This window comes from Sapajus apella, unplaced genomic scaffold, assembly GCF_009761245.1.
Source record: "Sapajus apella isolate SASKATOON/1434 unplaced genomic scaffold, GSC_monkey_1.0 scaffold50, whole genome shotgun sequence".
In the NCBI taxonomy this organism is placed as follows: Eukaryota; Metazoa; Chordata; class Mammalia; order Primates; family Cebidae; genus Sapajus; species Sapajus apella.
Genome location: NW_022436990.1, coordinates 11959828 through 11972289, shown reverse-complemented (window position 1 = coordinate 11972289; position 12462 = coordinate 11959828). Strand labels below are relative to the sequence as shown.

Genomic DNA, 12462 nt, shown 5'->3' with positions numbered 1-12462 from the left:
ACACACCAAAAATAATAGTAAGTTAAAAACAAGACAAACTTTAACAACTTTACAACTTAAGAAACTAGAAAAAGAACAAACTAAACCCAGAGCCAGTAGAAGAAAATAAAGATTGGAGCAGAGATCAATGAAACAGAACAGAAAAAAAAAAAAAAATCACTGAAAGCAAAAGTCAGATCTTTGAAAGCATAAAAAAAAATCTGATAACCCTTTAGCTCAGTTGGGGGCGAGGGGAGAAGAAAAAGAGAATAAAGGAGAGAGACAGGGAGACAGAGACTCAAATTACTAAAATCAATATTAAGGTTAAATTGGAAATCACCAATTCCACACAAATAAATCTCTCAACAAAGAAAAGCCTTGAATCTGATACCTTCACTGGTAAATTCCACCAGCATTTAAAGAACAGCAATCTTTTCTCAAACTTTTGCAAAAATTTGAAGAAAAGGGAATACTATCCAATTCATTCTATGAGGCCAGCACTGCCCCTGATAACCAAAGACAGAGACACTAAAGAAAACTACAGACCAATCAACATCCTTTATGAACACTAATACTAAAATTCTCAACAAAATACTAGCAAACTGAATTCAGCAGCATATTAAAAAGATTACACATCATGACCAAGAGGGATTTATTCCTGTAATGAAAGTATGATTCAACATATGAAAATCAATCAATGTAAGAAAGTACATTAACAGAATGAAGAAAAAAGTCATGATTATCTCAGTGCAGAAAAAGCACTGGACAAAATTCAACATCTTTTTTTTTTTTTTTTTTTTTGAGAGATAGTCTCACTCTTATTGCCCAGGCTGGAGTGCAATGGTCTGATCTCGGCTCATCACAACCTTTGCCTCCAGGGTTCAAGCAGTTCTCCTGCCTCAGCCTCCCGAGTAGCTGGGACTACAGGCAGGAGCCACCATGCCTGGCTAATTTTGTATTTTTAGCAGACACGGGGTTTCTCTGTTGGTCAGGCTGGTCTTGAACTTCCGAACTCAGGTGATCCGCACACCTCAGCCTCCCAAACTGCTGGGATTACAGGCGTGAGCCACTGTGTCTGGCCTCAAAACAGTCAACAAACTAGAAATAGAAGAAAACTACCTCCTCATAATAAAAGCCATGCATGAAAAACAACAGTAAACACAGTCGATGATTAAAGACTGAAAGCTTTTTCTCTAAGATCAGAAACAAGGAAATCCACTTTCATCACTACTACTCAATACAGTACTAGCCTTCCTACCAATCAGGAAACAGAAATAAAAGGCAACCAAATTGGAAAGGAAGAAATAAAACTATTTATTCAAAGATATGATGTAGAAACTCAAAGGATTCCACAATAATCTATGAGAGCTAATAAATGAATTCAGCAAAGTAACAGAATACAAAATCAGCACAGAAAAATCAGTTGATTTTTCCAACAGCATGTGCTCACTTTATTAGCATTTTTTGGCAATGAAGTGTTTTCTTCTTTTTATTTATTTATTTATTTTTGTTTTTAGATAGTTTCACTCTGTCACCCAGGCTGGAGTATAGTGGTGCAGTGTCAGCTCACTGTAGCCTGTACTCCCCTTCAGAATCAAGTGATCCTCCTACCTCAGCCCCCTGAGTAGCTGGGACTACAGGCATGTGCCACAGCACCTGGCAAATTTTAATTTTATTTATTCATCATTTTCAAGTTTTTTTTGGAGTTGTGCTATTTGGGGGTTCCTTGAGACTCTATATGAATGAAAAACCTGAAATTAAGAAAATAATTCCATTCACAATAGCATCTAAAAGAATATCTAGGAATTAACTTAACCAAGGATGTGAAAGACATATATAATGAAAACTATAAAACAATGGTGAAAGAAACGAAAGAAGATACAATAAACAAAACCACATCTCATTTAATGGATTACAAGACTTAATGTTGTTAAAATGTCAATAATAGGCCAGGCGCGGTGGCTCACGCCTGTAATCCCAGCACTTTGGCAGGCCAAGGTGGGCGGATCAAGAGGCCAGAAGATTGAGACCATCCTGGCCAACATGGTGAAACCCCGTCTCTATAAAAAAAAAAAAAAAAAAATAAAAAAAAAAAAAAAAGAAAGAAAGAAAATGTCAAAAATACCCATAGCAATCTACAGATTCAATGCAATACTATCAAAATCCCAACTTATTTCCGCAGAAAATAGAAAAATCCATCATAAAATTCATATGGAATCTCAAGGAACCCCTAAACAGCACAACTACAAAAAAAAAAAAAAAAAAACCTTGAAAATGATGAATAAATAAAACAAAATTTGCCAGATGCTGTGGCACACGCCTGTAGTTCCAGCTACTCCGGGGGGCTGAGGCAGGAGGATCACTTAAGCCTGGGGGAGTACAGGCTACTGTGAGCTGACACTGTGCCACTATACTCCATCCTGGGTGACAGAGTAAGGACTATCTCAAAACAAAAATAAATAAATAAAAGAAAACACTTCATTGCCAAAAACTGCTAACAGTGAGCACATGCTGTTGGAAAAAATTGCATAGACTTGCTTTACAGAGTTGCCAGAAACCTTCAAACTGTAAAAAACCCAGTATCTGCAAAGTGCACTAATGTGAGGTGTGCCTATACTATGACATACCCATGCTGCCTGTGAAGCAATACAGTATTACGTGAAAGGAGACTTCAGGCCAGGTGCGGTGGCTCACGCCTGTAATTCACCACTTTGGGAGGCTGAGGCGGGCAGATCACCTGAAGTTAGGAGTTCAAGACCAGCTTGACCAACATGGCGAAAGCCCATCTCTACTAAAAAGACAAATATTAGGCGGGTGTGGTGGTGGACGCCTATAATCTCAGCTACTCAGCAGGCTGAGGCAGGAGAATCACTTCAACCAGGGAGGTGGAAGTTACAGTGAGCCAAGATGTCGCCATTGCACTCCAACCTGGCAAGAGAGCGAGACTCCGTCTAAAGAAAAAAAAAAGGAAACTACTAGTTACCTAACCAGAGGAAAAGAAGTCATTATATGAAAAAGACACTTGCACATGCATGTTTACAGCAGCACAATTCACAACTGCCCATCAACCAACGAGTGGATTAAGAACATGTAGTATATATATGTACCATGGGATATACTACTCAGACATAAAAAGGAATGAAATAATGGCATTTGCAGCAACCGGGATGGAGCTGGAGACCATTATTCTAAGTGAAGTAACTCAGGAATGGAAAACCAAACATTATATGTTCTCATAACTGGAAGCTAAGCTATGGGGATGCAAAGACTTAAGAATGGTATAATGAACTTTGGGGACTTGGGAGGAAGAATGGGAGGGGGTGAGGAATAAAAGACTACACAATAGGTATTGTATATATATACTGTTCAGATGTCAGGTGCACCAAAATCTCAGAAATCACCACAAAGAACTTTTCCATACAACCAAATGCTACCTGTTCCCCCCAAAACTACTGAAATTAATGCAGTAAAAAGAAAGTAGACTTGAAGCCTGGGCAATATAGCAAGATAACATGTCTACAAAACTTTTATTTAAAAAATTAGCCAGGTATGGTGGCACATGCCTATATTCCCAGCTATTTGGGAAGCTGATGTGAGAGAATCACTTGAGCCCAGGAGACCAAGGCTACAAGTGAGCTATGATTGTGCCACTGCACTCCGGCCTGGGTAAAACAGAAAGACCCTGGCTCTAAATAAAATAAAATAAAATAAAACAAAACAAAGTGGACTTGAATTAATTATAAATATATTTTATAAATTCTAAGATAACTAACAAAAGAAAAAAATTTTAGCTATAGTTCATATGCTAGGACAGCAGCCAAAATGCAGTTATATAAAATTCTCAATTAAACCAGAGAAGGCAGAATAAGTTTATAAACAAAGAACAAGTACAAAAATAGACAAAAATTACAGACATGGTACTAAGCAAACTACAACGATAATAACTTTAAATGTGAATTATTTAAATATGCCAATCAAAAGAGACTGTTGTAGTGAAGTAAAAAAATAAAATGCCAGACAGGTTGCCTACAAGAAATTTTATTTAAGTATAAACACAGAAAATGACTAAAAGTAAATGGTTGGGGACAGTTATACCATGCAACATTAATTTTTTAAAAGTAGGACTAGATGCATTAATTTCAGACAAAACAGACTTTCGAACAAGGAAAATTATCCAGGATAAAGAGGGATATTACATAATGATAAAGGGGTCAATTCTCCAAGGGTCAAACAACCTTAGTGTGTCAAAACAGGTGAAGCAAAAATTGAGAAATACATGAATCCACTATTATAGCTGGAAACTACAACACCCCTCTACCAGTAACTGAGAGATCCAGCAAGGCAGAAAACCAGTAAAGATACAGTTCAACCGAACAGCATCATTAATCAGCTGGATCTAATTGATATCCACATAGTACTTTAAGAAGAGCAGAATACACATTCTTCTCAAACTCACATGGAATGTTCACATCAAGAAAAACATTTTGGAACATAAAACACACCTTAACAACTTTAAAAGATCAGAATTCATACAGTGTACTAACAGACCACAATAAAATTAAATCTAGAAATCGGTAACAGAAAGACATGGAAAATCCTAGAATATAGGAAATTAAACATACTTCAAAATAACACATTGGTCAAAGAAGTATCAGGATAAATTTTAAAATATTTTGGCCGGGCACAGTGCCTCACACCTGTAATCCCAACATTTTGGGAGGCCAAGGTGGGCAGATTACCTGAGCTCTGGAGTTCAAGACCAGCATGGCCAACATGGTGAAACCCCATTTCTATTAAAAATACAAAAATTGGCTGGGCATGGTGGCATGAGCCTGTAATCCCAGCTACTCAGGAGGCAGTGGCAGGAGAATTATTTGAACTCAGGAGGTAGAGGTTGCAGTGAGCCAAGACAGCACTACAGCACTCCAGCCTGGGTGACAGAGTAACGCTCTGTCACACACACACACACACACACACACACACACACACACACACACACATACACACACACACATACACAAGTAAAATATTTTTAACTAAATGAAAATAAAAATTAAGCTCATCAAAATCTGTAGGATGTGGCAAAAACAGTGCTTAATGGGACATTTATAGCAGTCAAGGCATATATTAGAAAGGCTGGTCATGGTGGTTCACATCTATAGTCCCAGCACTTTGGGAGGCCAAAGTGGAAGGATCACTTGAGCTCAGGAGTTCAAGGCCAGTGTGGGCAATATAGTTGAGACCCCCATACCTACAATAACAACAAAAAAAAAATTAGCCAGGCATGGTGGTATGTGCCTGTGGTTCCAGCTTCTCAGGAGGCTGAGGCAGGAGGATCCTTTGAGTCATATCATACTACTGCATTCCAGCCTGGTTGACAGAGGAAGACCCTGTTTGAAATAAATAAATAAGTAAATATATAAATTAATGGTCGGGTGGTGGTTCACGCCTGTAATCCCAGCACTTTGAGGGGCAGAGGTGGGCAGATCACCTGAGGTCAGGAGTTCGAGACCAGCCTGGACAACATGATGAAATCCCACCTCTAAAAAAAAAAAAAAAAAGAAAAAAAGAAAAAAGAAAAAAAAAAATTAGCTGGGTGTGGTGTTGGGCACCTGTAATCCCAGCTACTCAGGAGGCTGAGGCAGGAGAATCGCTTAAACCCAGAAAGCAGAGGTTGTAGTAAGCAGAGATCGTGCCACTGCTCTCCAGCCTGGGAGACAGAGTGAGATTCCACCTCAAAAAATAAATAAATAAATAAAAAAGGAAAGAAAGAAGATCCTATTATGGACATTAAAAGGAAAATAAAAATTATAAACAGCTTTATGCCCACAAATTTGATAACTAAGATTAAATGGACCAATTCCTTAAAAGACACAATCTTCAAAAACTCACATAAGGGGCAATAAATAATGTGAATGGATCCACATCTATTAAAGAAATGGAACTAACAATAATCTTTGAAAACAAAAAGCATCAAGCCCAGATGGACTCAATGGTGAATTCTACTAAACATTTAAGAATGAAATACCAACCTTTACAATCTCTTCCAGAAAACAGAAGCAAAAGGAACACTTACTAACTCATTTGATGAAGACAGCATTAACCTAATATCAAAACCAGATAATATACTAGAAGAAAGGAAAACTACAAACATATCTCTCATGAGCATAGATGTAAAACTCCTTAACAAAATATTAGCAAAAATCCAACAAAGAACTATACACCACAACAAAGTAAGATTTACTTCAGGTATACTAGACAGTTTCAACATTCAAAACTGTTACTGTAACACATCATTAATTGGCTAAACAAGCTAAAGAAGAAGTATCATATGATCGTAGCAATGGATACAGAAAAGAATTCAACAAAATCGTATACCCATTCATGACAAAAACTCTCAATAAACAGGAATAAAGGGAAAACCCTCAACTTAATAAAGAACATCTATGAAAAACCTACAGTTAAATATCATATTCAATTATGAAAAAGCAGATGCTTTCCCCCCCCAAGACTGGGAACAAGGAAAGGATCTCCTCTTTCATCACACCTATTCAACATCATACTTGAAGTCCTAGCTAATGCAAGAGATGAGAAAAGAAAAGGTATACAGATTGAGAAAGTAGAAATAAAACTGTTTTCAGATGACCTATGTTAAAAATCCTAAAACATCAACAAATAGAACCCTGAATCAAAGAAGTTTACGTATAAAGCAGGGTGGCTAACACTTGTAATTCCAGAACTCTGAGAGGCCAGGGCAGGCAGATCACTTGAGCCCAGGAGTTCAAGATCAGCCTGGCCAACATGGTGAAACCCTGTCACTACTAAAAAATACAAAAATTAGTGGGGTATGGTGGCACATGCCTGTAGTCCCAACTACTCTGGAGGCTGAGGCAGGAAGGTCATCTGAACCTGGGAGGTGGAGGTTGAAGGGAGCCAAGATCATGCCACTGCACTCCAGCCTGGGCAATGGTGTGAGAGTGCATCTCAAAAAAAAAAAAAAAAAAAAAAAAAAAAAAAAAAAAAGGCAATTATAGCAAGGTTGTGGGAAACAAGATTAATAAACAAAAGTCCGTTACTTCCGTATACAATAGTAATAAATATTTAGATTTTGACACAGTGCCATCTACCTTAGCGCCAAATAAATGCACAGGAAGAAAACTACAAAAAACTCTGATGAGAGAGATATCAAAGAAAATCTAAATTAAAGGCAAGATTTTAAAAGTGTATTTTTATTGTGAAGATAAGGTCAAAGACCTAGCCCCTGCCAAAAAAAAAGTTTTGCAATGGAATGTGCAGTTGTCTCAATAAATCAGGTTACAGAAAATTCATTTTTTATGTGTCCAACTCAACAAATTTTGTTAATTCCATTGATCTGAAGTGTAATGCAAAGGCAAAAATTAACTTTTACAAACTTGTTTCTAAATACGATTTCAGTTCATAATTCACGGTAAGAAATATTATTGTTGATTTTCAGGATAGCTTTTCTTCCTTTGAATACAGGAAAAGGTGTTCATTTAGGACTACATTTTATTTTATTTTTTTCTTTTGAGACAGAATTCCACTCTGTTGCCCAGGCTGGAGCACAGTGGCATGATCTCGGCTCACTGCAACCTCCATCTCCCAGGCTCAAGTGATTCTCCTACCTCAGTCTCCCAAGTAGCTGGGACTACAGGTGCATGCCACCACAGCTGGCTGATTTCACCATGCTGGCCAAGCTGGTCTTGAACTCCCGACCTCAGGTAATCCACCTGCCTAGGCCACCCAAAGCGCTGGGATTAGGGGCATGACCCACCATGCCCAGCAGGACATTTTACATATCGTCTTAATTTATTCAACAATCAGCATGTAAATCCACATAAGAATTATTTGAGGCCAGGTATGGTGGCTCACGCCTGTAATCTCACCACTTTGGGTGACCGAGGTGGGCAGATCACAAGGTCAGTAGCTCTAGGAGTTTGAGAACACCCTGGCCAACATGGTGAAACAACATCCCTACTAAAAATACAAAAATTAGCTGGGCATGGTACGTGCCTGTAATCCCAGTTACTTGGGAGGCTGAGGCAGGAGAACTGCTTGAGTCCAGGAGATGGAGGCTGCAGTGTGCCAAGATTGCGCCACTGCACTCCAGCCTGGGCAACAAAGCAAGACTCTGCATGGGGGGGAACAGCAGGGGAGAATTACTTCATATTTGTACTTAGCAGTAATTTTTTAACTGCAAGACCACTAGAGGTCACCAGTGTAAAACTTTCAACTTTGATTCAACTGGTAGTGAACTAAAGTTCAACTACTATTTTGCAATTTTTTTTTTTTTTTTGAGACCGAGTCTTGCTCTGTCACCCAGGCTGGGGTAGGGTGGCACAATCTCGGCTCCCTGCAACCTCCGCCTCCCGGGTTCAAGCAATTCTCCTGCCTCAGCCTGCCCAGTAGCTAGGATTACAAGCGCCAGCCACCACACCCGACTAATTAATGTATTTTTAGTAGAGACGGGGTTTCACCATGTTGTTGGCCAGGCTGGTCTTGAACTCCTGATTTTAGGTGATCCGCCTGCCTCGTCCTCCCAAAGTACTGGGATTACAGGCATGAGCCACCATGCCCAGCTCTATTTTGCAATGTTTCTTAAAAAACAGTATCTTGCATTGACAAATAAGTAACTTCACAAAATCTGTTCTATTGCAAGAGTTCTCTTACTTTTTTTTTTTTTTTGAGGCAGTTTCCCTTTGTCGCCAGGCGCCAGGCTGGAGTGCAGTGGTGCGATCTCACCTCAATGCAACCCCTGACTCCCGGTTCAAGCAATTCTTCTGCCTCAGCCTCCCAAATAGCTGGGACTACAGCAGGCACACACCACCACACTGAGCTAATTTTTGTATTTTAGTCGAGACAGGGTTTCACTATGTTGGCCAGGATGGTCTCTACTTCTTGACCTTGTGATCTACCCGCCATGGCCTCCCAAAGTGCTGGGATTACAGGCGTGAGTCACTGCGCCTGGCCAAAAAAATTTTTTAGAGAAAACACTAGATATAGGTGAGTTTTATTTAGTGATTTTAAGACATTCTTTAGCACTTACTAAAGAAACTGCAACACCATTCAGGGGCAAACATCCAAGGAATTTAAAAAATAACTTTAAAATACTTTAGCTTTGGAAGCAACATACAGGCAAATTCATGAACACAGGAAGTTTACCCCCTTGAGGTAGGAAACTATGAGCTATTTTAATGATACTTTCTTTTTTACTTTTATTTTTTATTTTAGAGATCGTCTCATTCTGTTGCCCAGATGGAGCGCAGTGGTGCTGATCATAGTATCTGTTGGGTACTGTGCTTATTGTCTGGGTGATGAGATCACTGGGATGCCAAGCCTGAGCATCACGCAATTTACTCATGTAACAGTAAACCTGCACAGGTACCCTTTATTCTATGATGAAAGTTAAAACTTAAAAAATAAATTAGAAAAATTCTACCAAAATGTAACCTCCATAAAATAGAAATTTCTTATCTTTTGCTCACTGATATATTCCTATTATCCAGAACATTGCCTGGCATATGAAAAGACTCAAAAAATATTTGGCAAACTTTTGTTGCTAAATAAATGAAGTCATAAAGTTCTCAGTTTTCTCAACCGTAAAATATGGGAATGACCATATGTGTGCAATCTCTTACAATATCTCAGGCTTGGAAGAACCTACTTCATCTATAATAAATAATATTACTTTAAAATAAGGCAAAGATGTTTTTACATTTGTAAAGGGAGAATTCAGTTTGATCAAATAAATGTTTGTGATTCCTCAGATTAATCTACTCTACACTAATTCAGTATATTAATAATAAAAATGACAGAAATAGTTAAGATAGTTAAGAAAGTAAACATGAATAAGCTGGGAGAATCCTAAATTTAGGAGTCTGGTATTTATACTCACATTTATTACTATAGTACTTAATTCCATCAATGTAGTTATTTAACCTAGGCTTCAAAATTTCCAACACAATCTCTATAATGCATATCTAATAACCTTAAAAAAGTAAATGAAGAAAATAATATTCTTTGAAAATTCCCTTTAGCATCTCATGTAGACATTAAGTTTCTGCAAATTGAGTGTCAGGCGGCAGACACTGGGTTGCATCTAGGGAGGGCGGAAGAGGGAGGATGGTGGCAGTAAAAACAACAAAAAGGACATCTGATTTGGCCTACAGACACTGATACTGCAAGATATCCTGGATAGCTCTGTGGAATTCCATGGCATCTTCCCAAACGCGCATACACACAAAAGACCTATAAAAAGGTTTAAACGTATTTCTTCTCATGAAAAAGTCTTGATAATTAAAACTCCCTATGAAGGAAAAATGAAGCAGGCAAAGAAAGAAAAGGATGAAGAATTTAAAAAAAAAACAACCACACGAAAAATAATTAAAATTTAGCTGTTAATACGTCACCTAATCTTGAGAGGGATGGCTTTTAACTATCTAGGAAAAAAGATAGTTATTCCCATTACTTACTACTAGCTCACTAAAACTACTCCTAAGTATAGCAATTACACAGTACATATGCTCCCAAAATTTTGACATTAAGAACTAATAGCTGGCCAGGCCCGGTCAAATGGAATTTCTACGTCTAGGTCCCTGAGGAATCGCCACACTGTCTTCCACAACGGCTGAACTAATTTACACTCCCACCAACAGTGTAAAAGTGTTCCTATTTCTCCACATCTTCTCCAGCATCTGTTGTCTCCAGATTTTTTAACGATCGCCATTCTAACTGGCGTGAGGTGGTATCTCAATGTAGTTTTGATTTGCACTTCTAGCATTTTTTCATATGTTTGTTGGCCTCATGTATGTCTTATTTCGTAAAGTGTCTGTTCATGTCCTTTGCCCACTTTTGAATGGGCTTGTTTTTTTCTTGCAAATACGTTTCAGTTCTTTGTAGATTCTGGGTATCAGCCCTTTGTCAGATGGGCAGATTGCAAAAATTTTTTCCCATTCTGTTGGTTGCCGATTCACTCTAATGACTGTTTCTTTTGCTGTGCAGAAGCTGTGGAGTTTGAATAGGTCCCATTTGTCTATTTTGGCTTTTGTTGCCAATGCTTTTGGTGTTTTGGTCATGAAATGCTTGCCTATGTCTATGTCCTGAATCGTTTTGCCTAGGTTTTCTTCTAGGGTTTTTATGGTGTTAGGTCTTATGTTTAAGTCTTTGATCCATCTGGAGTTAATTTTAGTGTAAGGTGTCAGGAAGGGGTCCAGGTTCTGCTTTCTGCACATGGCTAGCCAGTTTTCCCAACACCATTTATTAAATAGGGAATCCTTTCCCCATTGCTTGTTTTTGTCAGGTTTGTCAAAGATCGGATGGTTGTAGATGTGTGGTGTTGCCTCCGAGGCCTCTGTTCTGTTCCATTGGTCTATATCTGTGTTTTGGTACTATTGCCATGCTGTTTTGATTACTGTAGCCTTGTAGTACAGTTTGAAGTCCGGTAGTGTGATGCCTCCTGATTTGTTTTTTTTTTTTGCTTGGAATTGACTTGGCTATGCAGGCTCTCTTTTGGTTCCATATGAAGCTTAAGTTGGTTTTTTCCAGTTCTGTGAAGAAGGTCGTTGGTAGCTTGATCGGGATAGCGTTGAATCTGTAAATTACTTTGGGCACAGTATGGCCATTTTCACGATATTGATTCTTCCTAACCATGAACATGGAAGATTTCTCCATCTGTTTATGTCCTCTCTTATTTCGTTGAGCAGTGGTTTGTAGCTCTCCTTAAAGAGGTCCTTTTCATCCTTTGTTAGTTGTATTCCCAGGTATTTTATTATCTTTGTAGCAATTGTGAATAGCAGTTCGTTCCTGATTTGGCTCTCTTTAAGTCTGTTATTGGTGTATAGGAATGCTTGTGATTTCTGCATATTGATTTTGTATCCTCAGACTATGCTGAAGTTGCTTATCAGTTTCAGGAGATTTTGGGCTGAGACGATGGGGTCTTCTAGATACACAATGATGTCATCTGTAAATAGAGACAATTTGACTTCCTCCTTTCCTATTTCAATACCCTTTATTTCTTTTTCTTGCCTGATTGCTCTGGCTAGAACTTCCAATACTATATTGAATAGGAGTGGTGAGAGACAGCATCCTTGTCTAGTGCCAGATTTCAAAGGGAATGCTTCCAGTTTTTGCCCATTCAGTATGATATTGGCTGTTGGTTTGTCGTAAATAGCTTTTGTTATTTTTAGATACGTTCCATCAATACCTAGTTTATTGAGGGTTTTAACATAAAGCGCTGTTGAATTTTGTCAAAGGCCTTCTCTGCATCAATTGAGATAATCATGTGGTTTTTGTCTTTGGTTCTGTTTATGTGGTGAATTATGTTTATAGACTTGCATATGTTGAACCAGACTTGCATCCCTGGGATGAAGCCTACTTGATCATGGTGGATAAGCTTTTTGATGTGCTGTTTCGATCTGATTGCCAGTATTTTATGAAGATTTTTGCATCTATGTTCATCATGGATAT

At 38.3% G+C, this 12462-nt stretch overlaps 1 protein-coding gene and 1 long non-coding RNA gene across 5 annotated transcripts in view; both read right to left on the bottom strand.

Annotated features, from left to right (window-relative positions):
• The window catches only part of STRN3 (striatin 3), a 121174-nt gene that overhangs the window by 69198 nt on the left and 39514 nt on the right, over window positions 1-12462 (bottom strand). The gene's annotated exons all lie outside the window — the stretch shown is intronic.
• The window catches only part of LOC116526314, a 22942-nt gene continuing 13451 nt past the window's right edge, over window positions 2972-12462 (bottom strand). Inside the window, exon 3 of the long non-coding RNA XR_004258088.1 lies at window positions 2972-3431. This is a non-coding gene — a long non-coding RNA (uncharacterized LOC116526314). The remainder of the gene's footprint in view (window positions 3432-12462) is intronic.